The sequence below is a fragment of the Chinchilla lanigera genome, unplaced genomic scaffold (assembly GCF_000276665.1).
Source record: "Chinchilla lanigera isolate Chin_1 unplaced genomic scaffold, ChiLan1.0 scaffold00019, whole genome shotgun sequence".
NCBI lineage: Eukaryota > Metazoa > Chordata > Mammalia > Rodentia > Chinchillidae > Chinchilla > Chinchilla lanigera.
This window is the reverse complement of record NW_004955420.1, coordinates 18,754,395-18,770,945: the sequence shown is the minus strand read 5'-3', so window position 1 is coordinate 18,770,945 and position 16,551 is coordinate 18,754,395. Positions and strand designations below refer to the sequence as shown.

General features: G+C 38.5%; 1 protein-coding gene across 3 annotated transcripts in view; it reads left to right on the top strand.

Annotated features, from left to right (window-relative positions):
- Positions 1-16,551, top strand: part of Tprg1 (tumor protein p63 regulated 1) — a 220,450-nt gene that overhangs the window by 82,087 nt on the left and 121,812 nt on the right. Inside the window, exon 1 of one of the 3 annotated variants that reach the window (XM_005383239.2) lies at positions 3,315-3,516. The exons of 1 other annotated variant lie outside the window; for it this stretch is intronic. The gene's annotated coding sequence lies outside the window, so the exon portion shown is untranslated. Of the gene's footprint in view, positions 1-3,314; positions 3,517-8,174; positions 8,194-16,551 lie in introns of those variants that run through there. One more of the 3 variants, XM_013513626.1, reaches the window with a different exon arrangement.

Here is a 16,551-nt window from a genome sequence, read left to right as displayed (position 1 = left end):
GTTCAGATATTTGTTTGCTTATTCATCCATCCATCCATCCATGTCTCTTGAGTATGTACTCTTAACATTGTATTGTTCTAGATCCTAAAAAAGGATGTGTAAGGCCTCTACCTTTAAAGAGGGTAAACAGATATTTTCAGGACCAGAAGGATAATCATACCGGAGTGTAATACTAGTGAATAAATTGTGTGCTATTGAAACTCAAAAGAAGAAGACCTTATACTGCTTAAATTTCTCACTTGCTTACCTGCCTGCATGTCTCTTTTTGCCTCTGAACTTCCTGCCCGTATTCATTCGTCATCACTGAACTCCTAATTCCCAAAGAATCATGGCTTGGAATAAGGTGATAGCTTGGGAGCTGGCATGTGGATTCTTGTAGATAGGACACTGGTGATACATTTGTAGGGACCAGTCCTTCTCTGTATGATCCTATCAGAGGAGAAAGACCTGGAGATGAGGTGGGGCTGGTTCACACCTTGTCATTTTCCACATCGCTTGCATTTCCGCCGTCTATCTAGTGACACAGGCAGTAAGAGAACAGCCCTGCTGAGTCCAGAGAAAGGGATACCTGCTTTATCACCAGCATGTCACTCTGACCACAGGGGAATAATGGCAGGAGGGGAGTAGGTCTAATCAACCAGGGCTTCTTAACCCAAATAATCACCATCTACCCTCTTCTTCACTGATACTAGGATTGGAGGACCCAAAAGAAGAGGATAATTTTTAAAAGCTTTCATAGAAGAGAGAAAGGAGACAAGACACCAAAAGAAAAGAATTATTGCTAGATGTTTACCTAGTAAAATTGTTCTGTGATTGTCTGCTCCTTGGTGGTTAGATGTATCATCTGTCAGGAGATCTGTGGATTTCCTTTGACATGACTGGAAATAGGAAACATGAGGTGAATTCCCACACGTGGTCTTGTGTCCTGTGGAAAAAGTGGTTTACATCCATGTCAGTGCTTAGAACTTACAGAGCTCTTACTGCCTCCAAGATCTCATTTGCTTTCTCAACAGCTGGGAAAGTGAGTTTAATCTATATTACAATTCCCATTGTACAGAAGAAGCAACTGAGTTCCAAGGTAGAATAAGCTACTCACCTTTGAGGCCAGAGAGTGACAGACCTGGGACAGGTGCCAGGTGTTCCCTGTGGTGTTCTTTGTGCTTTCCTTCCTGCTGGAGGGGTCATGTCTGGTGCTGCAGTTTCTGCAAGCTGGAGTGTGTTGGGAGCTCAGTGTGAGCTGGGAAGGCACTCACGGATGGCTGCCATGTGAACCAGCGATGCCTTTGGAGAGTCTCTTGTTCTTTAAAATAACATAGTTCAAGCAGCAGTGCACCAACTGTTCTCACATTTAAGTGACCAGGCTGGGAACCCATCACTTCTCTTCTCCCTACCCTCTCCTTCTCCCTCCGACCCTGAGCCGTCATAAAAACACTTGGTGCTGAGTGGGGACAGTATTTCTCTCACAGTTACTTCTCATTGCCCTGTAGTTGTTTGGTGTCTGAGTGTTATGGCTTGGATACCAGTTCTGAGAAATTCTCTTCACAGCTTTGAGTCTGTATTGGCGGAAGAGGTTTTGTGCATCAGTTAGTTCAGCCAAATGGCTTGGTCCATCTCATGGATAACACTTATATCTAACTCTACCATCCGTGTGTGTAGAAATCCTAGCTGTCCTCACCAGCCAAGACCCAGTGTTATCTCCCTCCTGGGAAGCCTCCTTAGAGCTGATCCTTCCTCTGGATTGTCACAGCCCTTGCTCTGATGCTATCTACAGCACTCATCCTGTTCTAGATGCTGTGATGTTAGATACATTCCATTTCCTTGAACTCTATGCTAGAGATTGTGTCTAGTTTGTTTTTCTGTTCTTGTCTATTCAAAGAATGGCCAAGGTAGTTGCTCAGAAAACTGCATGTGGAGTGCAAGCCTATATTCCTTATGTCCTTGGTATTATGGAGGCATTTGAAAGCCCATTTATTCATGTGATCTATCTCGAATGGCCTTAGATGAGTCACAAGTATCTGTATCTGAGTGTCTATGGAATCTCCTCAGCCCTCAGTATGCCTGTATAAAACATTATTCTGGGGGTGAGTATTCGTTATATTTCTTTTTAAAAGAATGGAATCCTGGCAAGAGTTTCTTGGTGCACCTTGCTTTTTCCAGCTAGCAGATGAATACAATCTGACTTGGTTAGCATCTACTGAATGGAGTGAAAGACTGAAGATGAAACATTGAAATTCAGTTATAAACATTGACCATTTTACGTTCTGTTCCATCCTTTCTTCCAGTGATCCACCTACTTAGGCAGTTAGTACTGGATTTTGTACCAACCCTGTATAGAACACACTTATTTGGCCTTCAAAACATATTCTGAAGTTTCATTTTCATTTTTGTTACTGTCACTGTCTCAGGTCATATCCTGGGCTCATTGTCATGTGCTTCCTTTCAAATTTATCCACATCTCTGAAGAAAAAATGATACCCTCCATTTAGAGATGAGCAAAAACAAAACCCAGAATGAAATACAAAAACAAAGGGAAACTCAGAAAGGTAAAACAATCATGAGCCAATATTCTGAAAACCATTGAATGACAGATCACAGTTCATTAAATAGATACAAACTGATTTTTATTCATCAATATATGTTGATTTGTTACTTACTATGTGCCAGGTATTGTGGGGTATATGTGGGAGAATAGAATGTGGCCAGTATCCTCAAGGGACTCTGAGTCAAGTGAGGAGGACACACATACATAGAAAAATATCATGGGGCTGGGGGTTTGGCTCAGTGGCAAAGCACCTGCCTGGCAAGTGCAAGGTAGTGAGTTCAATTCCTGTTACTGGAAGAAAAAACACACACAAAAAAAAACAAACATAGAAAAATATCACATGACAGGTGTTGTTGAGGAAAGACTGAAAAGATGTTTCATGGGTATGTGTGTTTGTTCCTACAGACACATACGCACTATATGCCTTTTCCATTTCTGATACAAATGTGTGGTATGGTTTAACGCCAAAACAATCCAACAAGTCAAATCATCACAAAGAATATTACCAATAGGAAGGTAGGCTTCAGGCATGGGTTTCCTTTTAGCTTCTTGGAAGCATACAGACATCATGTAACATGCACAGAAGACTGCTCCTGTTCACCCAGGTCAGGATTCAATCAAGGAGGAACTTGGCAGGGAAATCCAGGGCTTCTTGAGGGAGAGGACATCGCAGAGGTGTGTCACTGTAGGATGAGAAAGTCCCCACCCACAAACCCAATTCCTTGCCTCTGACAGGTTGAGTTCCACCCTGTAAACATGTTCAGTCCTTTTATCTAAAGCTTTGTTTGAGAGTAAGCACGTAGCTGTTCAATGCACTTGGTAAGGTGAGGCTGTGAGTGTGGTAACAGTGCCAGACCTTTTCCTATTTGGCTTCCTCTGAGCCAACCACACCTCCACTGGCCACTATTTGTGGTCTAGCTCTCTTTGTTGTGAAGAGAAAGAAGACCCTCGTGGACCAACTATAGCATACTCAGGTAAGACCAAGGTTCTCACTTCTAACTCTGCAGGAATGGGGTGTTTCTCTCTGATCTGATTGCTCCTGTCTCTAGGCTGGATTTCTGGGCATGTTTAGCAAGGATTTGCAAATTTGATCTAGGTGCATAGTTTTGGATAACAATGTGAGATTCCTTTAGTGCTCAGGGTTTGTGGGTTTTGGATCAGTGTTTTCAGCTGATAGAGTCAATTGCCATACCAGTTTTGAGCGTAACTGTCCTATGAGGGTGATAGGGTAGGTCCAATTTTCTCCATTTGGTGATTCTGTGAAGTGAGGTGTGCTCAGTTAAGATGATTTGTTCCTATTTGCCCATCAGGTTAAGGACAAGATGAGATTCGATTCCCTTTTATCTTTCCTTCTGCTGCACCACACAGTGGCTTACTCTTTAATTTGAAAAGCTGAGAAAGTGAAAGGGCTCCCTGAACTTCCCAGTGGCAGACAAAGAGGGATTATTTCCTCACATTCAGGTTCAGAATGGTGACTCTGAATTCTTCTGAGAGAGACTTTATGATCATGTACAGGCTCTACACATAGGGCTGCTTTGAGACAACAGGTGAGCGTGTACACGGAGAAAGATTTGTGAATTGAAAAGTGATTTGAAAATGTGAGACAGACAATCACATGAAGCCTGGTACAGGCTCTGGATCGCTGTGCAGGAAGTGTTGAATTTGGGGCTGAACAACATTCTTCTAATGCCAGCAGCAGCACTGCGAGGAAGAGATCACAAACGCCCTTGTAGCTTCCCAGTCTTCCTGTGGTATGTGGAGAAGCAAATCTAAACAGGGAGGAGGGATACCCCAAATCCTTTCACGCTGACTCCTGCAATTTCCTCTCTTATGACAGCTATCATCATATCTTATTGTTCCAGTTTTAGGAAAATCTCATCTTCAGTGATTATGTAGTTTATTTTTTAAGATGTTAATTTTAGCTATCATTTCCCCTTAATGCTCACATGGTTATATCATTCTGAATTATGAAAGGAAATGCTTCCTTGGAGGAGGGGGCAGACAGAGAGAGAGATAGAAGGAGACAGAAACAGAGACAGAGACAGAGACTGTTATGACAGAACTAGTATTCATCCCTGTAGACCCACCACAATGCAGTGGGTTGCAATGCTACATAATCTCTGAGACTCTTCTACCTGTTCTTAGTGTATTTCTGGCTGAAAGGGCCCTGAACACATGACTCAATCAATTACTTTATTCAGGGTAGGAAATTTGAGTTACAGAAAGATTAAGTACCTTGCACAACATAACAAAACTGGTGATCCCTCAGGTGTAAATTAAACAAGGGTCTTTTACTGTTTTATTGACTGTAACATGCAATGCATAAGCCTGGACATTTTAAAGCAGCAGCACTAGCTGTACCATTATAAGGAGAACACTTTGATGTCCTAGAAGATTTCTTCCAATTAAAAGGGTTAGCACTTTGGCCTTTGGTTAGCATCTCGGCAAAAGTCATTATACTACGTAAATAGGAGAATTTGCCAGGGAAGCTTTTTTCCTTTGACATGGTTCTTGTGGAATATTTATTTCAGCGAAACTTAGGGACTGCTCACTAGTTGTAGAATGGGGAGATGGGCATGAAGACAAGCCATCTTCATTTTCTTCAATCTGGATTTTCGTATCTTTCCAAAATATCTTTTTGTAAGGTCTTTTCAAAGAGGTATCGCTCAGTTCAATAGATTCAGAATGTGAAAGCTAGTTCATTTTTTATTCAACATTGTAGAATCAAAGGGCACAATCAAGTCCACCTGTTCACTTCATCCAGCACTAGCAAGCCAGTGCACCTAGTGTGCACAAATATTTTGTTTGTGCTTCAGTATTAAACAAAATCAAACTAATATTTAGTGTATTCAAAGCCAAGGAAATTTCTTACAAAAATCCACATATACCATTGTTTAAGATAAGGAGATGTGGTCACAGTGGGCCCACATTCCTCTATAGATAACACATCAGTGGAGTCTGGGCAGCATCTGTTTACTGAGACAGAGTGTGTATCGCCAGTCCTCCTTGGCCCCCACTGTATTTTATTTAAGCTACTAGGTACTTGAATTTGTCCCAATTGAGCTATTCTAATCTCTTAGGTGTTAGAGTTCCCTTAAATCATTCTCTTTCAAGTCCCACCGGATCAATGTCATCAAGGAGGAGACAAAGTTACTTTTTTGGCCCTAAGCTTTCATTACTTAAGAGGTAGGGAGAAATAAGATAATTTCTGCAGCATAAACCCAATACCCAGAATAGTTTCTTGGGCTAGATATTAAAACACGGTGATATGAAAGCTAAAGATTTAAGGAATCCAATATTCTCCTAGCATAATCTCTAGGAAACTGTAAAAGAATACAGAAGAAGGATGACACTTGCAGGGTAATGTCCTTTACTTGAGAGATCAATTGCATAGCGAGAAAGGAGAGGATGATATATGATAGCACATAGATAGCAACGCAATGCTCTGTTTGTCAAAGAATATAAAACAAATTGCTGAGATCTTGGGAACTAGGCCAATGGTATGTTTTCTACCATGCCTTCCTTAATATAATAATCACCCCTGTATATATTATGGTGTGTAAAATACTAAGCTTGAAGATTTAGGGTTATAGAGTAGTGACCTTTCCCCAAAGGGACTTCTACCTGGGATAGAAAATGAGTGTACAAATAACTACAGCACAAGACAAAAAAACAAAAAAGATAAGTGGGACAAAATGAGGAATGCTAAGGCTGTGGCTTCAGTGAGTTTAGCAGGTGGTGGACAGGTTTCCTTAAGCGATGGAAAAAAGAAACGTTATTTGAACTGGGCTTTGGACAGACAAATTTGAGAAATTTCCAGTAAGAGTTTGAGCAAACTTGCAAAGTACTGTTTAAAATGTACATAAGGGATAGAAAGCATTTACAGTTTTATTATAGGTCAAGGAGGAGAAAAGTATAATGTGGCTGGAAATCTGGGCACTGAATGGCAGATGAGGGGTTTCGGGTCAAGCACTACTTGGTGAATCTAATGAGCATTAGAACTATTGACCAGACATTTGTCCAGGATCACGGCTCTTTAAGTGCATAACTTGGAAGTGGCAAAGTATCTAGTCAAGTGTATTTTAGCTCTGCTTTAAATTTTCCAGGAGAATTATTGGCTCCCCTTTGCTCTTCTCCCAGGGGAAGGATGTCACAACTCTGTAATCTTCTATAATAAACATTGTTGAAAACATCATTAGGATGTACTTAATCCAGTATGGTCCTCAACATTCCTGGTGGATTTCAGGGAAAGTTCTCATTTCCAAAGAGCTCCACTGGTCAGCATAGCAATGCTTATAGAGACCTAATCTTCAAGGTATTTTGTAAATAACTAAAATTTTCTAACTTTTATGAACATGGTTATAAGTGGGTTTGCCTCATTCTTGTAACTCATACATCTCACAGTCTGTGCTGCAAAGGTCAGTAGGAGGCAGACTAAAAGGAAGCATTTGAACAAGATCCATTCTTTTAATCTATTTATTGAACATCTGTTCAATCAACACATCTGTTCAAGCTTTTTCATACAACACTTTTGAAAATTGGCTTCAGGTTTTGAAACTAAGGATTAATCTTCTCTAAAACTTGCAAGTCGTTCTAATAATAGTAGTGAGCAAAAAAGAATATTCCCTGCTCTCAGCAAGATACATTTTGGTGAGATAGACAGAAAGCAACAAAGACATTGGTAAAATATATATGAGATGTAAAGAAAAATAGAACAGGGAAAGTCATGAGCGAGAAGTTATGGAGAGCTGAGATTTTTGAAAGGGTACGTAGAGAGGAACAAGCATTTACTCTAGCAAAAGCTTTGGGGATATAACAGAACCAGTCCTGCAGTAACTGGGGAAAATAGCATTCGAGGTAGCTGGAATAGCAAGTGTAAAGGCTCCAAGGAGAGAGCATACCTATCTGCACCTTTGAAGGATAAAACATGGATTGAATTTGTCATCGCTATACATGTGGTATCTATAGGAATATCGTTAAATGTGATCACAAGAAAAGAGGTTGGTGGCTGACTTCAGAGATGCTACAATGCTTTGTGGTTATGGAGGTGAAGAAAACCCAGGCAGCGGTGTCACAAATAAGGCAGGGTGTGTTGAGAGGGGCCCCACACCAGCAAAAGGAGCATTTTATCACTGCAATCATTACGATGTCCAGCACATGGTAATAATGAGAAATTTTCATGATACTTTCTGTGGAGAATGCCCTCCCTTACTATCTACCCCTTAGCACTGGCCATTCTCACCACTATCTCTGCCCTATACTCCCTTCTGGTTCCACTAGGACCAAGAAAGGAGATGGAGAAGAAGCAGCTGGCAAATACTAGCTAAGTGTGGAGTGTCCTGAGAACCAGTGAGGAAACCACCCAAGAGGACCAAATGATTAGTTGGGACAGATACTGCTGAGAGATGGAGTCAGATGATGGCTAAGAACTGAGCGTGTAGAACTGTAGCTGATGTAGATTTAATGATGAACAGCAGAAGAGGGTACTAGGCAGGGTTGGCACAAGTGTTTCTTTCAAGGAACTGTTTTTTTCTCGTGTTTTTCTTTTTTTGGTACCAGGAATTGAACTCAGGACCTTGTACTTACCAGACTGGCTCTTGTGCCACTGAGCTATATCCCTGGCCTCAAGGAACTTTGGAAAGAGAAAGAAAGTAAGCTCTAGTTGGGCAGGGAAATAAGAGACTTCTTTTTTTAAGGTGGGATAAAATTGCTAGCAATATGTTTTCATGTGGATTGTAACTTGATAATGCACATACGTAGGACATTGTATTTAATCTTTCTATTTACCCACCCCTAGGAGGTACTGGTGGTAAGGGTTATCATCCTACATTTATTAGGTAAGGTTCAGGGGCTTAAAGTTACACAGCAATATAATAAATAGAATTTAAACCTAAATTCTGAAAGTCATGTTCATGATTCTGCTTTCTTTACCCAAGTAATTTTGCAAATCACATACAGCTTTAGAACTCTATAAAACTTTCACTTATCTAATGTTAGGACTTTTCATAAATCTTGGGGAACCCATATTTCCAGCAATATCTCTTGAAATGTAGGTGCTTTTAGATCAAATGTAGGATGTTTGGAGCCCTGGAAAGGAACTGGAATGCGGTGTCTAAATCAAAGAAAGCTGGCAGCATTGGAAAAATTTTTCCATTTGGGGTCAGTGCAAGGCTTCAGGCTGAACCATTTGTGGGTTGCAAGATGAGAATGTAGTTGCTTGGGCTGATCAGTCTCTTGAGAAGTAAACTTATTTCTTGCTACCAACATATGTGGTACATCCTCAACTTGTCTTTCTGTGCATTTGAAGCTCATACACACTTAATAATCCTTTTTTTTTTTTTTTTTTCTGGTACCGGGAATCAAACTCATGACCTTGTGCTTGCCAGGCAGGCACTGTGCCGCTGAACTAAATCCCCAGCCCCTAACACACGTAATGATCTTTCTGTCTACGTAGAAATCCAGTCGTACACTTATCTATGTCTCCAATTGAATGAATTCTGCAGTTGGAATATTGGTACATGTTATAGTCAGGGATACATTGCAACACCTATTATTTTAACTCAACCCTACATGTCCAGAATAGACACCTTTGCAGATCATTTATCACTCCTTCAGTGGTGGTTCTTTTTTCATCAATGTTTGCACTAAAGACCAACTTCCTAGAGTGAAATCTTACTCTCTTCTCTCTACAGCAGGTTACGCTGTGTGCTCTGTGTGTCTCTAATGGTTTGCCTCCTAGGAAACCCCTTATATGAATAGCTATCCAGACAACTCAGTATGAGTTTCTGTTGCACACCTAGAATGCTTATGTTGCTCCTTTTACAGATTACTATACATTGGTTCAATTCAGCTTCTAATTACGCAGGTTTAAATCTTTCGTAATGTGCTTGTATTTGTATAGGAGGATATTTAAAATTGTGTTTGTATAGTGTCACTTATTCTCTGCCTCTCCATTTCCCTAGCGCGGTCCTTAGCCCAAAATACTCTTCCCCAAAATGTGTTTTAGTTAATGACTTAATGAGGCATGCTCTTGTGCCATTCAGAATAGTTTTAAGGCTGGGCATGGTGGTGCATGCCTGTAATCCCAGCACTTGGGAGACTGAGGCAGGAGGATCGCTATGGGTCTGAGGCCAGCCTGGGCTACATAGCAAGAGCCTGCCTCAAAAAACCAACCAAACAAATAAACAAAACACCAGAATGGCTCTAACAAAGTTAGTTCATATCACACAGAAAACAGCTAGCATACTCAAATTGAAGATATTCTTGTATGCAGAACTAATTAATGAAGCCAATCAAATATAAAACTTTAGAAACCAACTAGGATGGTTTATTTTGCATTATGTATTTGTAATAAATAATGTGTATGTTTTCAACATTTGACATCATCATTACACATTCCTACATTCTCAATAGTATCAGTATAATCAGTAACATCTGCTGATATCATAAACATTTATTCAATTGTTAGTATACTTGTTTAAGGAATAGCTCTTCTTTATCAGTAAAACAAGGGTGAAACTAATAAGAATGTCCAAATATACCTACAGACCCTAATCTTTCAATCTTATGACTTTAAGAAAGTAGTGGAAATTAAAACAAATACCAAACCAGGAGTGGGGCACATGCCTGTAATCCCAGCACTTAGGAGGCTGAGGAGGGAGGATTTCTGTGAGTTGGAGGCCAGCCTGGGCTACAAAGTGAGTTCAGATCCAGCTTGAACTGCATACTAAACTCTTGTCTCAAAAAGACAAGAAATAAATAAAACAAATACCAGACTAACATTTTAAAATTAAAAATTAAATTAAATTAAAAATAATTAAAAATTGTAAAACTGTATTCTGACTTTTGGAAAAATAAAACTTCATGTATTCTACTGAATTTTATATTTGTAGGACATTCCGAGGTGGTGGGGTGGAGCAGCTTGCCTATACATACACTTGACCCAGCATTCCCACTTCTCAGGAGTTATTTAGGAAGAATTTAAGACTTACAAAAGTTTTAACTATAAGGATCCTCAAGGTATAATCACTACATAACCAGGTAAATAATAAACAATCAACAATAGAGAATAAGTTAAACACATATGCGCTATAATATAATGAGATGTTGTAGGGATTTCTTTCCAGCTGTATTGAGGTATAACTGGCAAACAAAACTAGCATATGTTCATGGTGTACACTGAGATATTTTGACATCTGTGTACCTCGTGAAATGACTACTACATCAAGCTAATGAACATATCAATTACTTCACTTAGTTTTATATCTATATAAAGCATAGAAGCATATTTTATACATACATATTTATATATGGGGTATGCATATGTGTGTGGTGAGCGCCTATAAGATCCCTTAGCAATTTTCATGTATAAGAAAGTTGTTCATTCATTAAATAATGTAACAATTACCAGCATGAGGGGAAAAGGGTTGGAACAGATCTTTGATCCACCTAAAGTTCTACCATTTACTACTTGTGTGTCTTTTGGAAGTTCCTCAATCTTCTGGGCTTCAGTTTCTTGGTTTTCTTTTGGGGGGGTACCAGGGATCGAACTCAGGACCTTGTGCTTGCCAAACAAAGCGCTGTGCCACTGAGCTATATTCCCTGGGCTTCAGTTTCTTAATCTGAAAAATAGGGATAATTGTAATACCTGATCCTTAGGGATGTAATGAGTTTGAAATGAGTCAGTGCAGGTAAAATCAAGTGCTTAGTGAATGAATATTAAGCATTGCTACCTTCGTCAATATTGATATCCTTTTACACATCAAGTGTAAAAGCTGGTGTGTGAAACAATATATATAACATAACATTAATATTGAAGTAGGAAGATAATATTGTGAGATAGAAACATAATATTGTGAACAGATAAATACAGAAAAATCCTAACAAGTATACATCAAAATTGCTGTATAATTTTTCTTTTCTTGCATAGTGGTTTTAAAGGAAGTTGCCTTGCCTTTCATTTGCTGTTATGTGTAGTGTACAATATAGTAAGAGAAATTAAGTGGGTTCAAAACATCATTAACATCAATCCCTGTGAATAAACACCTACTAATGCAGTAGATCTTTGCCTGTTATCACTGTTATTTTGTCAAACTATGAAATCTTGCAGTATAGTTGATCTCAAGGCCACACATGCTATGCTTGGCAGTTTTCCACTCCTGAATTGCATGTTCCTCTTACCTTCTGCTCTTGTCCTCCTGTCATTCCCATATGGGGTACATCATGAACATTTGAAGAGGCTTAACTGTGTGCCCAGTGAGTTCTGGTGTTCAGGAAAAACTGCCTTGAAGAGATGGGACTGAGCTGTCCTGGTGGTTTAGTTGGTGGGCTTCAGAAACCAAGCATAGGGGGTACAGCTCAGTGGTAGAACATTTGACTGCAAAAACCAAACATATTTTCATTTCCCATAGACATAGCCATTTCTGACCTGGGTGTAGCCCCTCTAAGCTCGTTGCATCACTATTCACTTCAGTGAGACTTCTCCTCTGGAGTTCTCTTTATCTGCTTCCTGTGGGGCACCCACATTTTATTCTTATGTTCCCATAAATTCCTTGTATACACATAGGTTTACATGTATTCATTTGATTCACCTCCAGGAAACAATATTTTTAAAGTTTTACCTCTTCATTCATAAGGATAATGTATGCTTGGTGCAAAGAACACTGTAAAATTTTAAAAAGTATTAAAAAAATCACCCATGAGTCAGTCATGAAGAAATAATCATAACATTTTAGTATATGCACTTTCAATGCATGTGGTAATTTTTAGTATCATACTCTATAGTATTTTGTTTTTCAATAATATATATTTGTTGTCAATTAATATCTACCTACAGGATTATTTTTAATCTTTTATTGCTTCCTCATCCCAGAGATAAGCCCTGTTTTATGCTTCAATTTATTAATTTCTAACATTTTTCTTTGCTTATTTGTAAGTGCTTTGTATTTTGAAAATAAAGCCCTAGGGCATGTGTAGCTTGGGATCCTACATTTTCATTTAGCATTAAGCTGTGACTCTTTATCAGCATTTAATTTTTTTCAAAAACATGATTTTTTAAGGGTTATGTTATAATTTATCATGGTCTTGTTCACAAAATGCAATTTAGACAGTTTTAAATCTAATTTGGGATTGATGTTTAGATTCTTTTCCCCTCTGCTAAGCTCTACACTACACACATGAAGATCTACTTTTAATTCACTATTGGATTGGGGTGCTATAATCAATGGACAAAGATAAAATCCTCTTGCGAGTTGAAAGGAATACCTTCTGGAAGCTTCCCCTACATAAAGGAATTCAGGAAGATATTGCTGGGTTATTTCAGAGATACATTATGAAGCAATGACCCACTGTATTGTGGTTGGTGGGATGATAAAGGAAATTAATTTCTTTGATCAGATCTAGCTGAACAAAGCCCCAGTCTAGGGAGGTCAGTTTTCTTTAAAATGTTGATTTCATTGGTTGTGTGATGCAGGAAATTTGAAGTCAGACAGGAAGTTCCTAGCACGCCATGTGAGACAAGGGGTGGAGGAGTAAAAAGGATCAAGATGGGATATGTATACATACCTATCCTCCATGGTGAATGCATTTATTATGAATCACAATCATGTATTTTAAAAAGGGGAAACTTAAAGAAACAAAGACAAAAAGAAATCCTAGTCACTTATGCTCATTGATTTCCTACACCTGCTACTCTGAAAGATATACTTTTCTATAAATATACTATTAAGGATGATAAAATTTTGATTTACAGTGGAATAAAGGTAGTAAAAAATGTATTACAGCTCTTCCGGTCTTGTTTTTTTCATTTGACCTGCTTTGTAAATGACCCGTTAACTCTCCACCTTGCTTTAGAATGACAGTTGCACCCAAGCCTCCTTGAAGTCCTAGGTCAGCAGAGTTGGAGGAAAACTTGGGGGCCAAGTAATTAAATATCCTCTTAGTACATAGGGAAGTAACTGCAGTAATAACAAAAACAACAAAATGATGCTTAGTAGCAGCTTATTTTTGAAGCCAGAGTTCTTGACTTCTAGTACTGCAGGGCATTCTTCTATATCACCTAATTCCAAACATGCTATTCCTACAAGATATTTATGTTGTTCTTACAAAGAATTCAGTAGATTATGACATTTCTAGCCTCCCTTTCACCTAAACTTTTAAACAATGTTTTGTTTCCTTACTATATTTTAGGTACTTGCCTAGGTTTTTAGGTCCTTGGCTCATCTAGTAATTACACTGTCCTGAAAGGTACATATTGGATATATTTTAAATTTGAAAAAACAAAAGCTATGGTGTTTTAATTGTTACTTGGCTCCAGGCAGCTGGTAGGTTGTGGAGTGTGGAGTCCAATTCAGGCTTGTCTGCCTCCAGCTCTCTTTGCACTGTGGCAATCTATTTCCTGATAAAAGTATTGAGTGTATGAACTGAATCAATTTATGTCTTTTCTGCTCCTTTTCCATTATCTTTGAATGGGTTGACTTAATTAATTCTTTTAACATTTGTGTCTTTGAGTTGTGGGTGAATGACCTAGACACATCACTCACAAACTTGCATTTAAATGAGAAGTAAATCTATCTTTCAGATTTCAGTGGAGGAAGCTGAATCTTCTGGCTTAGCCTCTCCTAGTAAGCAGCTGATAGAAAGACAACAACAGGAAACAAGAAGTTTTGCAAAAGTCAAAGCAATAAACATAAAGATGAAAAACCAAAACATTGCTCAAAACAATATAAATAATGTCACCTTTACTAGAGTAAAGATCCATTTTAGGGAGCAACACTTAAGTCAAAAGACATATTGAAATGCTAGAAGGCAGGACGCACAGTTAGCAATATGAGTTGAGATATTAGCCAGGCATTTCCTTTGCGCTTCTTAGAGAAAAGTTGCCAATGGTATAACCTCTTACCCTTTGTTACAGTGCAGGAGGAAAGAAGGGAAGTATTTCCCTGTAATTTGTTTCATATCAGTGTTTTCGAACATAGCTTACATTGAGGCCCAGGTGTGGGTCAGATTAGTGTGGAATCATTCCCTCGGTCCTTTTCCCTTCACTACCCTCTCTTTTAGGCCTTAGTTTCAAAAACAGATAGCTCTACCCCTTTCTCCTCTTACCGCACATCACTTGCTAGGTACGATGATATTAGCTGTGCCACTAGAACTTCTGCCAAGTGACTATGTCCATTCAGCCCATTTGTAATTAAGAGACTCTCTTCAGTGGAAATGCTTAAATTCGTCTCTGGAAGACAAACATTCCACTTCTCTCCCTCCCTCATATCACTTGCATAACAGATTAGTTACTTTTGAGCCTGCAGCAGTTTTCATACTCTGTGAGAAAAGTCTTGTCCAGGAGAGACTGTCTATGTCTATTTCCCCAAACATCTTCTGATTTTACTTCCTGAATGTTGCCTTTGTATATCACAGGGCACTTAAAATTTGTTGCTTGATAACCCAAATATCTGTGAATAGGAAATCATTTCATTTTGAGTATTAGTTTTAGTCTTTTTCTGATTTAAACTTTTGGAGCTGATTTGAAAGTAAAATTTTGATATATTCTGTATGAAACAGAATTTTTCCCCCCACTAGTGGTAGGTAGTGGAGAAAGGGAAGGCTGTCGTGAAAATATCGGTGTTGAAAAGATCAACATTTTAAAATTCCAAACATTTCTATTAGAGCTAATATGTTTTTCTCATTTGATGCTATTTATATTTTCTTTGTAAAAGTTATAAAAATAATTACAAGGGGAAAAAAAATCTCTTCTCCCACCACCCAGAAAAAAAAAATGTTAAAATTTTCTGGAGATCTTGTAAACTTGTTATTCATATTTTATATTTTATTTCAATAAAAACTAAGCTCATGCTATGTGCTGTGTCCTATTTCATTGCTTGATTAAAAATGCTATAAATAACTGTACAATATTCTATATAAACTACATTTAGATAGTTTTCAAATTTATACTATTATGAATTGATTACATATAAGAGATTGTTGCTTTTTTCCAAAGGGCATTGGCATAAAGACTGTACTTGAATTTTTCCACTGAAAGATGATAAATTGAAAATAGAGCTGGAGATATCACTGATTTAAAGCACTACCTCTTTCATATGTTGAACTACCAAACAGCTTGTAAACCTCTTTCCCCTCCTGTCCTCTCTCCTTCTCTCCTCTCCTCTCCTCTCCTTTCCTCTTCTCTCCCCTCCCTTCCCCTCCTCTACTGCTCTTTGGCTATGCTGTGGATCAAGCCCAGAGCTTCGTGAATACTAGGCAAGCCCTTTACCACAGAGCTATAGCTCAGCCCAGTCCATCTTTTCTTTACCATGAAATCTATAGCTCTATATCTACATTTAAATGACATTATCAGTGAACGAGGAAATAATCTTAGAGATACCTAACCTGGATGGGATGTTAGACTAACTTATAAAATGGCTCTCCCAATTTGAGGATTCTATAATCAGTCACACCTAACAGGTGAGTTGGTTTCAGCCACTATCTGTAGAATTTTATAACATATTTATCTACTGGCTAGGCTTTGGTGGGAGAATTCCAGAGACTCACAGTCAAATGTTAATGACATTTGGAGCTTGATTGCTTATTTCAGATGGGCTATAAGAAGAGCAGTAATAAACAATACTTAAGTGGGAATAGTACTGAGTATTGTAAATTTGCCTTCTGCCTTAAAAAAAGATAAAACTTCCTTCACAGGTAAAAGTGATTAGAGTTTGCAAATGTATAGAACATTTCTTTGATCTGTCTAAATATCATACAGTGTTATTGATGAAGTTCTTAGATGCAGAGAAATTGCCACACAGTAATACTATGGACTAACCCATTTTTGTCTACAGCTATATCAAAATAGATGGAATGGTGAGCCTTATACAATCACTGAAAAGTATCTATTCACAAACAAGATAGTTTGCATAGCATGGCCTTCCTTGAATGTTCTGAAGGAATACTCTACAGTCAGGAATCCACAGAAAGAGTCTGATTGAGAACAAGTGACAAAGGTAGCATTCAATTCTGGT